This window comes from Prorops nasuta, unplaced genomic scaffold (genome assembly GCF_024137725.1).
Source record: "Prorops nasuta isolate Cenicafe-Biocafe unplaced genomic scaffold, Cenicafe_Pnas_1.2 PNAS00004, whole genome shotgun sequence".
NCBI classification, from domain to species: Eukaryota; Metazoa; Arthropoda; class Insecta; order Hymenoptera; family Bethylidae; genus Prorops; species Prorops nasuta.
The window spans coordinates 10,125,895-10,143,034 of record NW_027116801.1 but is presented as its reverse complement, the minus strand read 5'-3'; the positions used below and the strand labels follow the sequence as shown (position 1 = coordinate 10,143,034).

The 17,140-nt window shown below is 43.1% G+C and overlaps 1 protein-coding gene across 2 annotated transcripts in view; it reads right to left on the bottom strand.

The window, feature by feature from the left end:
- Positions 1-17,140, bottom strand: part of LOC136773077 (protein bric-a-brac 1-like) — a 196,757-nt gene that overhangs the window by 171,048 nt on the left and 8,569 nt on the right. The window lies entirely within an intron of this gene.

Below are 17,140 nucleotides of genomic sequence, written 5' to 3'. Positions count from 1 at the left end.
AATAAACCCCTCAATAATGAGTTCCGCGAGTGAATTCCCTGAGTGCGGAGGCTCGAGATAATAAAACAGGGCCGCCGGGACGCGCTACGGAACTGCAGCGGAAAGAGTAATAGTAAGAGGCAATAAAATATAATGAAATAACATCCAATCCAGGAGAGATATTGTGAAAATATTATTACTAACTTATTACTCGTTGGGTACGGCGCACCTCGCGTTTTCCACTACTCTTTTCAACACAGTTCCCCTTGTCTCTCACCCATCTCTCTCTAGCTCTCACCACCCCCTAGCCTAAACCAACTCAAGCAAACCGCACCACCATACCATCAAAGCTCGCTTCTCCCTCGACCCTCCGAAGCTTCTGCTGCAACATTCTTTCGATTCGCGTTCGTCGTTCTTATTCCTTTCCAGTTCCTCGTCTATTCGCCCGCGTTAAAATTCGATCACGAAACCTTCGCGAGAATACCAATTTCTCAACGATGGAAAAATATATATTATAAATATAGTATACTTGTACATGCAGGGTGTAACGGTGATACATGGAAACATTTTTTAAAGTACATGCACCATACTGTACTGTGAATATTTTTTTTTTTTCTAACAAATTTAACTGCTTGGCTCCAGTTTCCTGGTAACCAATTTTTGACGTAATTAAAAACGTGATGTTAATATCTGTATAAGCACTTGGATGAATTTTGTTTATATTCTAAATAAGTGGAACAAGTGTTTACTTTTTCTCCCCATTTTTTCTAAAGTCAAAAAGCGTTTTTTTACGAGTTAAAGTATTTTTATCAATGTGTGTTTAAAGAAAAGTATAGAAAATTCCACGACGAATTACTGAAAATACTTTTATTCGTGAAATTCCGACGTGCACTTATAGAAACGGGGAAAAAATGAAGGAACGAAATTTATTTACCTGGCTTGTGTAAAGTATAAACAAACTTTGTCAGAGTCGCTTTAATTTATTTACAGAGAATACAATTATTTTTTTAATTATTCGAAACTTAGTTTCCAGGCAGTTGCGATCAAACGGGAGACTAAAATTTTGTTCATATAATATATTCGCAATAATGTGGTGCGCGTAGGCACATGCAAAATTTTTGCCTCATACCCACTCATGCACCCTGTATATATACACACATACAGTTATACAGATGAATATAATTGTTACGATTGCGGTGTGTATACGTGGCACACGGAATTTGCCAGTGTAGAATGATTTAGTCGAGACACCGTTGCTTATATAAATAATATATCGTCATGCGAAACAGCTTATAGGGGCGCATCGAGCATACACGTGGCTTTATCGCGAGTTACATAAATACATTGCTTATATTCGTTTGTGTGTGCAGTGTGTCAGTGCCAATCCCCCCCCCCCCCCCCCTCTTCCTCGTCTCTTTGCATCTCGCTTCAAGTCGAAATAAACAACGCAAACTCGAGAAAAATAGCTATCAACACTCTCGTATCTCTTTTGAAACTGAACAAAAAGACCACATCAGGATCGATCGAGTGGCTATACGTATATATATATATATGTATATATACAGATTAGAAAGCGAGAGAAAAAAGATTCTCACGCATGGAATGCATCTCGGTAATAATAATAATAATCATCAGAGCTGGATCATTCAGGATCGAGAAATGGACGACGCGAGTCGCGAGAGTTTTTAATTCTCACGTGTCGAGAAGCGTGACGCGTGTGACGTCACATTCCTTCCCTATCTTTCACGCGCGTAGATCCTTTTGGAACACTCGAAGCGCGCGTTGATCGTTGAACAACTGGATTTCGCGCTCACGGCTTCCCAAATTATTACATACATATATATATATATATATATATATATATATATATATATACCATCACGGTTAGATATTTATTTGATCAGCGCTACGATTTCTCGGCAAGATTTTGCCAAGTCGTCGCCTCACCGCCTTGGAATAATCCGCGCGATGAATTTGCATCCGAGTTACGAAAGCGTTCGCAGCACTTCCATGCACTTGCGTAATATTACAATCAGCCGCGAGAAAATAAAGATCTGCAGCGGCTCATCTTCCGCGCGCGTACACACATACAATTATATAAAATTAAGTTTCATCGACTCTCTTGTCAAGCTGCTGCTGAGGAACAACGCTTTGCTCGCAGGAAGATCAAACCGGAAACCATGTATATATATATATATATATATATAATGTAAATATTGATGGAAGACAAATTTAGAATTTAAAGCTACCATGACGAGAAATGTACATCGATCTGTCTGAAAAAGATTCAGTTTCGGTCGCTTGAACTTTAGTACCTATGGGAAAATTGTGCTTCTCGTATTTTCATTGTGGAAGTGCACACGGTAGGCGGTTATTAGAATGCTGTTAAATCTTGCAACCGTTCGACCCATTTCCGCAGCTTTTCATTAGGGAAATTCGGTTGGAAAGATTGGCATTCGTCGTATTGGATGTTGCGTCTCTATACAGATATATATGTATATGCTTCTAGCGGTTCTTCCCCCGTTCCATCTCGTGACGCCCGCCCCGTTTCGACGTGTATATAATATATATATATATGCTATGCTACAGATGCACAGACACACGTGCAGAGAGCAACTGGCGCTGTGTGTGATCGTACACGAACGAAGCAGCCAGCCAATGAATGCTGGCTGCAGGATGAAGCGATAGACGGACGGTTTGTACGAGCGCACAAACGACAAAACACGTATTACGTATAAGCGGAGTCCGTACTAGAGATCAATATACGTAATAGCGAGTATCTCTATAGTGCGCGCAACCCATGCTCATTTACTTAATTGTGTTCTGTACGCCACGCTATAAGCAAGCGCAAGCAAGCCATGCTGCGTTGTTACGTACAGCTTACAGATACATTGCTACCACCACTACCAATGCCACTGTAATACACTCTGATACGATTTTGTACCTTTATAGCGAATAACATATATATACGTGTATGTGTAGGAGCATCGAGAGATCGTAGAGCCTACAGAGTGGCAGAAACAACAACACTATATACATATATATATATATATAGATAGGTTGGTTGAAAAAAGAGGACAAGAGATTATTAGCAGGGCGAATCGCGAGGAACGATAATGCAAAGTAAAAAATAACGAAAAATGAGAAGTATGCGCGAGAGAGAATTCGATGGAACGAAAAGTATATATGGAATCGCGTTGGAGTGTGCAGGAGGACGAGGACGCGGCGGGCGAGCATTGGTCGAGAGTCGATTGCAGGAGCGAAGGATCAACAACAAAATGTTCGCCACAATTATGCTGTAATTAACTGGGAAACACACATCGGAGTCGGGGCAGTCGGTATAGTTCACAGGTGGTTGGGGATTTTTGTATTTAGCGGTTGGCACCGTGCAACGTTTACACGTTTACGCGCAACGCCTGGCTGCATTATGCATGTTTGCGGCGACAGAAGAGAATTTAAACCAACCCTTCGCTCTCTCCGCTCACCCCCACCACCCCCGCCAACCACGCACCTACACGCGTTGCATCCTCCAAACTCTAAATTCATCTAGGCCCGCAGCAAACTCGTCGCGTGTGCCTCCTTTCACGACGCACACTCGTCTTTTTTTATTTATTTACGCTTAATTTTCCCTCCAAGGCGATTCTCTCTCCTCCCTCGCTCCGTACGCGATTTCGGCCTTCTCGCACGCTCCGCGCGATAGCACAATAGACACATGTGCAAGAGGACAGGTGTGTTAATGCGCGCACGGACCAACGACCGATAGCAACATCGCACCTATATTTCATTAAAACATTAATTATCCGATTAAGCCTACCATGTATATAGTATATACGTCTGCGTGTGTAGCCTGATGTGTACTACGCGCATTATAGTATAGTGAACTGCAAATTTAGCCCGGTCGGAGGAGAGGGACGGAGCTGTACGGTGTTGCAGCCTGGCTTTCTGCCAAATTACAATTTAAATTATTATTATTACAGTTTGGAGATATAATGCGATATAATTATATCGTAATCACGCGATTTATTCCAGTGCCAAGATCAACGGAGCAGCAGCGCGATCTATACGCACCTGCGAATATTCCTCGCGATTCCATCCTACATATATATTTATTTATTTGGCGGGAAATAAGTTGCCGATCGATCTTAATGAGAAATATTGAATAAAATTGTGTATAGGATGGCGCATGGAGGGACGCCCGCGCGACACTCGTCGATCAGAGTTTTATCACCGGCGTGGAAAAGTGACGCTCCATTAACAAGATTTTTAACGCGTTACGAATTTTTATCAGGAGAAAAATGACGATGCACACGGACGATACACGAGTTCCCGTCGAGTGCATGCTCTAGATTACGCGGATGAACGTCAAATCAAAATGCACAATCCCGACAAATCATTTCGAATATTTCATAATGGGCGCGAAATATCATTACCTACCGGCCGTGCCAAACCCCCCTTTCATCCCTGGTCAGCCGTGCATCGCTGCGACTCCCTCGCACACGTACTCCCACCCACCTCCCATTTCGCTATTGCATAGCAAAGAGGAGGGAAGCCGTGAGTGGGCCAATTTGACACAAGAAAGACACCGCTATACGCTCTGCTAATCGAGAGAGAGAGAGAGAGAGAGAGATGCAGAGGACTCGTGTGCAACTGCAATACTACGCTACATAGCTGTGCGAACGCGCGTCGTGCACCCACACACCGAAAGCTACGCATGCACACCGGCTACAGAGCCCAGACTAAATTACGTTGCCCGTAACGCGTTTAGCCGCGGATCGCATTGCGAGCGATCCGTATAACCCGAATATCGGCCGCACACCAAAAAGAGAAATAGATTCACTCTGTATATATGTATATTTATATATACATATATATGTATAAAGAGAGAGAGAGAGAGAGAGAGAGAGAGAGAAACTCGACGAGGCATCATAGCGATAAATTTTTCTTTATAATTTCATTGAAAAATAATTTCCGTGAGATATTCCCTGGCATTTCTGATTACAATCACGCGGATAACGATGATGGTTGGAGTATAATAACGTGATTGATAGACGGAATCTTATATACTATATAGGATATATAGAAGCGATCGCACGCACACCGCTCTTCTCTCTCTCTCTCTCTCTCTCTCTCTCTCTCTCTCTCTCTCTCTCTCTCTCTCTCTCTCTCGTCAGATTGGCAAAAGTGGACAATGCGAAATAGCATAAAAATGATTTTTCAAGATATATTATATATGGAATATTTATGGTAGATGGAATGATCGGTCTCATCAATCCCCATATCGTTTATCCGTTTTATGATTAGGACGATTATTTCTGAGTATGAATGAGAATGCAGATGTCGAAGATTAATCGTATCGTCGTATACGCGTGCACTTAGCGCAGCACACTATTACTGATTAAGTCTATCCTGGCGTGTAGGAGAGGTGATCGCAAGCACAAGAAGAGGATGTGTTGGTAGGTAGGCTGCACGCACGCACGTAATCTCTCTCGCTCGAATAGCGACTATGCTGGTTATGATACCATTAGCATCAGTGATTAATGTATGCTGGGCGGACTTGGGTAGAGCCCGAGCCGTTTCTAACTCTGTAAATTTCAAGCAGTATACTTGGTGATTGATACTTGGTAAACAGCACGGGGCGAGGGAGAGAGGGAGGGGGAAAGGTGTGGGGGGGAGGCAGGGGGTAAGAAAAGACGCGGACTTTACGATTCTGCTAAATTAAATGAAACTTTAATTTGGCCGTGAGCAATGGCATATTGTGTAATGGTATAAGCACAAATGCAAAGCGTGACTCAGCCTCGGTACCTCCGTGTACTTTACCTACTTCATATTTTATCTCCATGAATATTTCATTAAACTCTATAAATTTTTCACGTCCACTCCGAGCTTCCGTTGCATTTCTTGCCGAGTAAAAATTTCTTAATTTAAGGAATGAAAATACAGGCTTAATGGCTATTCAGAGCAATATAAAGCCCTGGAATTTATTATATATATATATATATATATATATAATATTATGCTAGATACGGAGAAAGAAGGACTAAGTGGTGCAGCAGCGTTGTAAGTATAGCGTAGCGCGGTTTGGGGGAACACACGACGGTGTGGAAGTAGAAAAAGAAGCGCTGCGGTGAAAAAAGTGAGCGAGTGACAGGCGGAAACTGCGAGATGGACAGGGCCAATTGTTTGTATTATCGTACGGCACGATGCAAGACCAACCACGTGTTCTTATAGCGACCGATATCACAGGCCGTCTCCCCGAGCAAACTAGCTCTTCCTCCTCCTTTATTCAGGAATTCGAGCGTGTCTTGATAGCATAATGTCAACTAATATGCCTGCGCTCGTAATTCACGCTCGCCTGCGCTCTATCCAGCTGTCTTTATATTCGACTCGCAACGCAAAATAATTGTACAGCTATGTACGATCAATGGAGCGGGAGATGAGGGATATACTATATATATACATATACATATATATACACCGCATATATACACGAAGATATACCACGCAGCAACGCGACGACCAAAATTTCATTCGTGAAAGTTTTACGAGATCGGAAAAGATCCAAAGTGAAAAAGTAAAGAGGGATTCGCGACGTTGGGAGGGAGGGAAAGAGAGAGGGGAGGCAAAGGGGGGGGGGTGGAGGTGGAAGGAATGAAAGGGCATGGAGACGAGAGACTGGAGGTGGAGCGGCGCGCGAGAGGGAAAAAGAGAGAGAGAGAGAGAGAGAGAGGAAAGCGGAAAGCCTGCTACCTTTGCTGTAAAGTAAAATCTACAGAGAGCCCAGCTACAAAGCAGCACCGGCCATTACGTATTTATTAACTTTACAAATTTATAGGTACCTCCTGAGCGCGCGGATGGGTAGGCGAGAGCACCGTTGCCCTGCCGCGGTCCCGGAGTGGCGCCCCATGCCGCGCGCGGCGGTACCCACCACCACTACGACTATAACCTACGGATACACAGTAGGTACAGCCGTACCAGCCAGCCAACCTACCTACATCTTGCCGCTCCGCACTCTCACAGTCACCGTACAACGGCAAACTCCGCCCTGAGCGGCCGTGCCAGTATTAAAATGAATTATTTAATATTAAACTTGGTAATTTTTAACCGTATTATATGAGAAATTATTTACACGCCTCCCTCGGCTAGCCCCCCCCCCCTCCCCGCCCACTCCTTCCCCTTCAACCTCCCTCTCGCTATTTTCCCACTCCCCTCCAGAGATTCTTCCTCCGTGTGTGCGCCTGTTTCCTACACAACATGTTTGTACTCCTGATTATTTTCAGCTTTAATCCCTCCTCCCCCCCCTCCCACCCCCTCATCTGCCCACACCAACCCTCTATTAAAAAATAGAAGGGGGTAGCAGAAAACGAACATCGCATAATTTAGCGCATCCGATTAATATAATTTGGCATGATGCCCATCGATCGGTTAAATCGTTGCAAGCGATTTAATATCTATCCGACAAAATTTAATATCTATCCTCTTTTTGACAATTAATTTGGTGGATATAATTCCGGTTAAATGAGGTATTTACCGCACGATAATTGATAATACGCGTGCCGGTCAAATTCTCCTCGTCGAGGCCGATATATACGCGCGTAAAATACAACCGTGTTTACGTTCGCGCGATTCAATTTCACTTGAATTTTTTCCCTTCCCTCTTTCTCTCTCGTTTTATCTCTGTATTTGTCGTCGCAATGTTTGCAAGAAGCATAATTTCACGAAATATTACATTAACTGTAATATCTTTAAGAGCATAAAAAATAAAGAGGACGAAAGAAGGGAAGAATTGAGGGGAGGGGGGAGGTGGATACGTCGAAACGCGACTGAGTAGTAAAGTATTAATTGTTACGATGAAAGAAAAGCAAATAATTATTGTAGGATTTTTGAAAAGCCCAACGCAATGTACAGTAAGATAAAAAATTATCAATGAAATTGCAATGTTGAACTATGTCAATTTCTAGTCACGCCAAACTATGCAAGGGAGAGTGTGCAGTAAAAACACATCTTTTTGACAAATAATACATCGCAGTTGCGCTATTAAAAGTTTTAACATAGAAAAAACATCCAGGAGTATAAAAAATCAGCCATACATTATTTTATGTGTCTACATGATATGCCACCAAAATTAAATTGTTGAAGAATAATTAAAGTAATCGGTTTAAAGCAACCTTACAAAAGGATTATTTTACTTCGAAGGTTAGGTTAAAATGATCCCCTACTAAGTAATTTAAATTATGACCTTTTGACTATACAACCATGTTAGGTAGCAGTTATTATGGTATCGAAAAATATCAACATATGCATATATTTGGACTAATATTTTGAAGTTTCATGATTTCCTAATATATATTATAGAAAACTCATATCATGATAGAACTTTTATTTTTAAATCAATAATATCAATAGTTTCTTTAACACCAGCAAATTATTTCACTCTGCTCTCCTTTAATAATAATTAGAACAACATGAAGTTTTTTTTATTAAAATGGTTTAGAGAGATCTCAATATGTAATATAATGATATAAGTTAAATATTTCATAGTTAAATAATTTGACTACCCAGCTTTTTGTTGAAAACTTGCAAGAATTGCGAAAGAAAGAAACATTAATGGTAGTCGCATGGCATTGCTTTTGGGGTTAACAACAAAACTATAAAGAAGAAAATTAGTGATATAATGTCGCGTTTAAAGAAGTACAAATAAATAACCACGATAATTATGATGTAAAGTATACATTTGTAAAAACATAAATATATCTGAAGGAATAGCAATGTATACTCCGCACCCAACCTACCTTACAAGAGGACAGTAAAAAATATAAACGAGTTTTTTACAATAATTAATGCATTGCAAACAATAATTATTATTTCCTACAATTAATTAATATACCGATATCACAAAAAGCTCATATGTAATTATGTTAATAAGATTTATATTTCCATCAGCTCGTTGCCTATTTTTTCACTTCTCCATACTATTACACAATTTTAGCATAAAAATAAGGAACAGATTTTATTAAAACTATAAAAAGTATAAAGGTATTAATCATAAATACCGTAAGATATTATAGGAATGAATTATTCAAATATTGATATTGCATGGTTAAAATAGTTGTCCTCTGCAGAGGATAAATTCAGCAGAGGGACGGAGCATTAATGTGAAGAAATATATATAAAATTATTCCATCTTTATTTCACAAATATTTTAAACCATTTACAATAATACGTAACGAATATTACTAAATCATTCGCATAGTTGGGTTAAAGCGGTCTCTGAACTATGTATAATACTTGTGTCGGTGCAGCAGCAAACCACCACGTTTATTTCGCCACATTTGAACTCGGCGTAATTAAGGCAACTACCTTTCGTTCCACAATACAATCTTTTCCTCGGATTAGGCGTATAAACACCCATTTGGCAAATTGTCATTTAAAATTAAAGAGACAATCAACAAACAAAAAAAAACGTGAACGATCGCGAACGATTACTTAATCCGGTTACCGAGAAACACGTATAATTAATTATTGCAATAGCTTCTTCATTGTTATACTGCAAATACTCTGTTGTAAGTGAAAATAAATGGTTCTGCTCTGAGATTGTATAATGCACTGTTTTTATATTATTTTTCAAAAGAAAATAAAACCCCGCATTATAATAATTGTTCGGTATAATAATAGGATTTGCCAATGAAGCTAAGCTTATATATCGTTCGACGTAATAACGCGGCCATCCATTTCGCGCTCCCATCCATCGATAAACATCGATAGGCCGAGGTGCGTGGTTCTGTAGCATTTGCACGGCTACGAATGCGTATTCTCTCTCTCTCTCTCTCTCTCCCCCTCTCTTCGTATTCCTTTCAGTACAATTGTACGCAAACCGTATGTACATTATACATATATGTATGTACGAAAAGCAGATATATATATATATATATATACAAACTATAGAATATACGATACAGAGCCGTCGGATCCAACACTAATGCACTCTACACACACGCTCGGTATATACTGTATATATATCGAGCAGTAATATTATATGCACATGCCTAACGAAAGCCTAAATATAGCAGGCATCGTGCACCAAGTTACCTATAGAAGGCTATTTGAGCGATAAACAACGGGCCGATGTGTCACGCGGCCAATAGTAAAATGTATATATATATATATATATATATACATATATACCGGGTGTACGCCTCCATTGTACTCGATATTGGTGTATCAATTCTGATTAGGGACAAAGATCCGACGAATTATCCCCCTACAGTCTCTAATATGATAGCCGCCGCCGCCGACGCCGATGCTGCCGCTGCCGCTGCGCACACGTCATTGCATCGATTGTTTCTACATGTGGGAGATCATAAAAGCCAATGCATTTCCACTATCTTCATTCTACGATAATAATACCTTGTTAATCAACTGTATTTCAACCATTCGCGAATCATCCACTTTTAACAATTTCCATTTAATTTCCTTCTTCTTATTTACTCCCCCCCCCCCCCCCCTTGCGACGATCCATGTTTGTATATATATATATATATATATAGAGAGAGAGAGAGAGAGAGAGAGGGAGAGACTCGAAGCAAATGCATTTTGCCGTTGGAAGACGGATGGATTTATAGAAAAAGTACGGAGCCTCGGAAATCACGAACGATGTCAACTTGCTGCCGACTGTTGTCATTAGGTGATTAGATTTTGTTTCCACAGTAGCCCGACACGTACACACAGCGATTTATCTTCGTCTCCATAAATCTTCATCAAGTTTCGATTTTCAAATTGTAAATTGACGAAATAAATTGCTCGGTAACAGCGATCCGACGTCTCAAATGTTCTTTGGCTTTTTTCCTGGCAGCAGGAAAAGCGTTGTTTTCGCACGGAGGATATTCGCAACGCGTGGAAAATGCGAGATGGAGGTACATATATAGAAAGCGCGATCGGTGTCATCGTTGTGCAGTGTGCTTCCAGTGGGGCCCTGCCTGCCTGGTGGTGCTGCTGCTGTGCTGCTCGGGAAATTGGTAGGTTCTCTTGCCTGACGAAATTAATGAGATACGATTGCAATAGAGTTATGAAGAAAATGATTGGCAATAATATTAAAATTGATAGGTAAGGTCAGGGCTGATACTTACGCAAGTAACAATAAACATAAAACGTTACATTAATTTGAAATAGAAAAGAACGGATGTTGCTCAGCAGTTCGCTTATGTTACATATATGCATAGATAATAGTGGCTGCTTTTCTAAATACTCTACTGACCTCTCCCATCGGGTGACGACCTTTTTTACCTAACGTTAATACACATTTAATAATTTATATTGACTGGCAAATGTGAATTTTCCAGGCCAACTATCTCTTATTCTTCTTGATGAACAGCCCATGAATATTCACTACACATATATATATGTAGAGATGCACAACTATATCGCACCGGTCGATTCGCGATTCTCTCGTTAGGGGTGATCCGGGATTGGCCCCACCGGCCGATAAATAATTTGCAGCGGGCAGAAGAGTCATTGTGCAAGGGTAAAGCGAGTAAGAATGATGACGGATTGGAGTGGACGGCGGGCAAGAAGAAGAAGAAGAGAGAGCGTACGCGCGCTCTGTTGCGGTGCGGTGCGCCATGGTAGACTCGCGTGCTTTGCCAACTCCACTTGTATAATATTAAAGGCAAATATCCTTGAACGCTCGCTCATTAGAGCGATGCATTCTGGCGGTCGGCAATGATACGGTGCCACACTGTGTCTTATGTAAATTTCAAGGCACGTACGAATAAAAATTTATGCTTGTCGCACCAAGGTCTCGTTTCCTCTTCCTGCGCCCCCGCCACTCCGGACACCAACTTGGCGTCGTACCTATCGAGAAAGAAGAGATGGAGAGAGCGATTCGAGTGGATATTCGAGAGGACGTCGCCGTCCGTATCCTCTACTCCTCGGTTAGCAGTCGATTTTGCCAAACACAACGCCTCTGCGCGAGCTCGACTCGACGTTTGACTTTTCAAGGTCATCGTCCAACGAAGGAGAAAGAAACTGCAAGGTAGGACAGATAAACGGAGAGAACCTGCGCGGCGCAGGACCTTGCTCCTTCAACACCGTCCTGCGGCACACACATGGGGCAAACGTGACCAAGACGATTGGAGCTAATATTATAATGCAATGGTATCCTCGTCCCTTGTTCTTCAACGTACAGTCCGCGACGAAGCACTTGTACATAAGAGCCAGTAATAAAAATTCACTATATTGCGTATCTCGATAGGAATAATGCAAGGATCGAGGAAGAAGGGTGGTCGACGTCGACGTTTCGAAAATTCAACGTCTCGGAGTCTCCGAAGCCGCACGCGGGACTCGAAGCTTCGATCGATTAAATTCAACTCGTATCGGCGATTGAAAGAGTCGACTGTACCCGGATAAAGATAAACGAATCACGTATTATTATAATGGTCAGTTGCTAAATGGTTTTTTCTGATCGTTGGTCCCCTGGTAGATCGATCACGAGGAGGAGATTACGGTCGCGTAATGAGAGAATTGCAGGAGGGGGGAGAGTTTACAAATATGGAAAAGAAAGATATATAGCGGTGGAGGAGGGGGGAGCGATTATACATCGAGGAATAAGGCTTCGGTGAGCGATGGAGAGGAGGAAGGAGGACTATGGTGGTGGGGGAAGAAGCAATGGATTTTCATTAGCATAAAATTCTTTTTAGTAATCTCGCGTAATGGGCCACTTGCTCAACGGCGGCCATCCCACTCTTGAGGAATCGGCCGCGCTGCAGTACTCGGCTCGCTCTATCATTATAGAGAAGGAATCATTGGATGATCTTAATCATGCGAACCGTTCTCCGTGCTCCAGCACCGACCAATCGCGTTTGTCGACTTGGAATCATGCTCTCCACCGATCCGCTATGATTCTCCTTCATCCATGCGCCAATCCTCGCTACGCTATTTTATCGAAAACGATTAAACGCCAAATTTCCAATACGATAAAATAGATTCGGTTCTCGAGCAACGACGAGTCTATTATATACATATATGTAGCGTCTATTTTCCGTATAGACACGAAGAGAGATTAAAAAGGACTCGAGCCGAATCGGTGCGTGTAAATTAGCGGAGCAACCGTAAGGACTTTCGCGTTCACCCTTAAAATCCAGACAGAAGCTTTGTGGCCGTTAAGGGTGGCACGGGGTGTGTGTGTGTGTGTGGTTTCCGCACGGGATGTGCGGTCTCTGCTGTAGTGGTTTCACCGGCTGCAAACAGCGTGGCGTGGCGTGGCGTGGCGTGGCGTGGCGTGGCGTGGCGTGAGGTGGCGTGGTGCGGGGTTTCAGAGTGGAATCACTTTGGCCCGTGTCGCGTCGTCTAGCGTTGCGTTGCTTTGCTTTGCGTTGCGTTGCGTTGCGTTTCGTGGCGTCATTTCATCCCTCGGAAAATCCGTGAAAACCGCCACTTGTTGCTCTCTACCCACCCAGCCAAGAGAACGTCGAGCTCGATTGAACGAATACGCGTACATCTGCTTTATATACATTATAATATGCCATTATATACCTGTACACTTACTTTCTCTCTCTCTCTCTCTCTTTATCTCTCTTTATCTCACATGTACACATACGCACACGAATAAAGTTTCTATAAAATTTATCGTATCAAATAGGTTAATCTAAAAACGAAATGAATTTCTACAAAAATTTTATTCAGTTAAATAATTATTATTTAATTAGTGCATTAATTGTTAACGAATTAGCTTTGTAAAATTTATTACGTTGTGAATCGGGGAAATTTCTAACGAAGAGCGTGGTAAAAATTAGATTTTATTATCGGTGCTTTTCATCAAGTTTTTTTATCGTGTCAAATAGAGCACGGTGAATTTTGCAACAATCTTCTCTCTCTCTCCTTCTCTTGGCAGCAGAGACTCGGTCTTTGAGAAATTTCATCGAGGATTTCTTTGCGGTGGGAATAATTCGCATTTAATGGAGTAGCAGACGGTAATTTGGATGGTAAAAACAGGTCCCGATTTGCATTCGCAGCGTGCAATTTCACTCGTTTTCGGCGCGTTTTGCAAGAATCGACATTTTTCGATAGGTAGCAGATTCCATCCTTCTAATGTATAAGTTTGGTGGTTTATATTAGAGGAGGAGGAGGAGATTTGGCACACCCAGCACTTACTACCGGCTAGACTTAAAAAATGTTCGTCTTGAGTTTTGGAAAGCAGCACGAAGGGAGGAGTATAGAATAGAGCCTCTCTCTCTCTCTCTCTCTCTCTCTGTAGCCGGTCGTCAGTGATCACGGGCCTCTAGGCAGGTAATGGCAGTGCCCCGCGGGCCGTAGCCGGATTCGCGGCCGCGTACGCAGCCGCAGCCGTCGAGACGCCTCGCATAAACGTATGCGATCATGCTACCGGGTACCAAAGTACCGAATATCAAAATTATCCCCTTCGAGAAGACCTTAGACTCGATCGATATAATCATCGGTCTCCCGACCACTGCCACAAATCGATACGCGTATATATTTCCCGCCAGCAAGATTCCAGACTAAAGCCGTGAAAAGAAGAAGATTTCGCCAGAAAAGAAAAATCCAACCGCGCACCGCGCCTTCACCAAAGACTACCATCTCCTCAAATTTTCCCCCGTCGCGCGTTGTTATCGATGCAACGCGGCAACAACCCGCTTCCTCCTTCCACACCGCACCAGGAAAAAAGGAACAAACGCGATTTAAATCACAAAAGCTATTATTACGAAAGTTATATATTCATCCGGATATATAGAGGAGGGGGGAGGACAAAAACTAAATAAACAGGAGGAAAGAAAAATCAAGCGAAAAAACGGCTGGTTCTCTCTCGACGTTGGATGTGTGTAGAAAACGGAGAACGGAAAATAGTGAGAGAACAATGCTGGCTGTTAGTAACAATATATGTATAAGGTATAGTTATAATTCGATAGCGATTGTGTAGCTGGGTCTGCGATCGAAGCTCGCACCGCAGCCTTTTTCGTCCATGGATAAAATCCGAAAAAAAAAAAAATTGCAGAATGAAAAAGCCCGGATTCTTTGGAATCCGCCCAAGCCGCGCGTATACCGTAGCGATTACTCGTTCTCGAGTCCTCAAACTCCCCCCTCCCCTCCTGCACGTACATCTTTCATCGATATCACACGCACTTGAACAAATTTCAATGTGACCCGAACGACCAGACGAGGCACCGTGAAACACACACGAGTCGCATCCTCGTCTCCGTTAACCAGCCGCAATGACGAAATGTGAAGCGGTTGTTGGACCAGTGGCGAACTTGAAAAATACAGCTGTATATATTTTGAAGCTTGGAGCAAAAATACGAAGCGAGTATTTGTGAATAGCGCAGGATGCATGGTAATGATATGGTATTTCTAGCATTCGGATAATATCTCGCGATAAATCACAGCTAAGTGGTTCCCGCGAGATGGCATAAACACATGTTTCGAGCGTGCAGGGCCATGCATTATCTTTCTGCTACGTATAGGAAAGATTAATGATATTTTATAAAAATTAACGACGGCGGGCCCTTGTATGTGTGTGTGTGTGTGTGTGTGTTGCTGCAGGTAGCTTTGACGTATACACATCGGTCTGCTGGTGGACCGGGTAACTTTTGTTGCTTGCAAACCTATATATATATAGGACGCTTTGTGCAAAACGCTCGCTTATACAGGGGACCGCGGTGTATGTATATTGTTTCGTGTATTTAAGGCGGGGGGGGAGGGGGGGGGATGGAGGAAGGTCCACGAGCAAACGCGATTTCCTTTGGTCCTTTGGCAATGCATCTTGCAATTGGAGGAAAGAGGGCCAGTTATCTTGCTGGCCATTCATCCGTCCATCCATCCGTCGGTCCGCTGAGCCAAGCCAGCGAGCAGCCATCCACAGCCAGTCGACAACTCCCCTCCGAAATCTCTTTAACGTGCTGCGGCTGAGTGCATGCCGCAAAGACATCGAGTAACGACGTCAAACGTTCTGCACTAAATTACATTATATTTCCATAGCGAATAGACCGGGGAAATAGAACGGACGCATATGCATACTTGCCAGGCCTTTGTCTAGCATGACACACCAAAACTCGTTCTCTCTCTCTCTCTCTCTCTCGCTCTCTACCGGGTGTCCCATCGGAACATTCGATCGATATTACGGAATCTCCCTGAAAAGCCGTCCAGTCCACTCGGAAAAATCGCTAAACTCCGTTGCTCCCCTCTAATTCTTCGCTGGTTAATTTTTGCTTTTTTCCTTTGCAGATAATACAGCGAACGGGAGAAAGCGAGTGGGGAAAGATGATTGGACGAGGGGAAATATCGGAGATGTCGTCGGGCCGTGTTCCCGGTTGTTTGGGGACACCGTATGGGTATATATACGTGCGGCATACATAGATACGTGGAGACGCGCGTCATGTCGAAGCGCGCAGGGTAGTTAAATCGAATTCCCCGGCTGTCCTGTCCTTCGCCGGAGACACAAAGCAAAGGTTGCTCGGTCCGAGTGGATGGGTCGCCCAGGGCGACCATCTAGCAAATTGTGGCGTCTAAGTACCCACTTCCCCACCCCCCTCTCCCTCGCTTACGTCACATTCGAGAGCGTCGCGTTTTTTTTTCCTCCTCGTCGAAACGTCGAATTTGTCGAAAATTTTCAGTCTCCGTCCTGCTACGCGGCCGCTCGACAACGCTGACGTCATTATACGCGGTCACGTGCGACGCCGCGCCAACGCGCATGCGTCTTCGCTGCTCCTGCTATTTTCTATATATATATATATATATATATATATATATAAGAGCGTGGAGAGAAAAAAGAGTCGAGGGGAGAGTGTGTATACGGATCTCGTATGGCCGTGCACACACGGCAGGGTTTACAGTATTACGCGGCGATAGCTTCCCGTGGCATTCGACTAATTCCAGGCTCGAAACATCCCATTAAAGATTCAGCATGTAATTGCGCATGATCGCAGACTCCTCGGTCATCCAGCGCTCGCTCATTCGGCCATTCGCTCGCTCAGACGTGCCATGCCGAGTGCCAGAGAAATCATCGTCGAATCGAATGATAATACGAAGCCGTCCTACGTGAGGCAATCAGGCAACGGCATGCAGGAAAATCTCTTGAAATCCTTGTGACGCACGGTGGTCCATTGCACACCCTCCCCCCCCCCCCCCCCGCCCCCTCCTCCTCCTCCTACTTGAC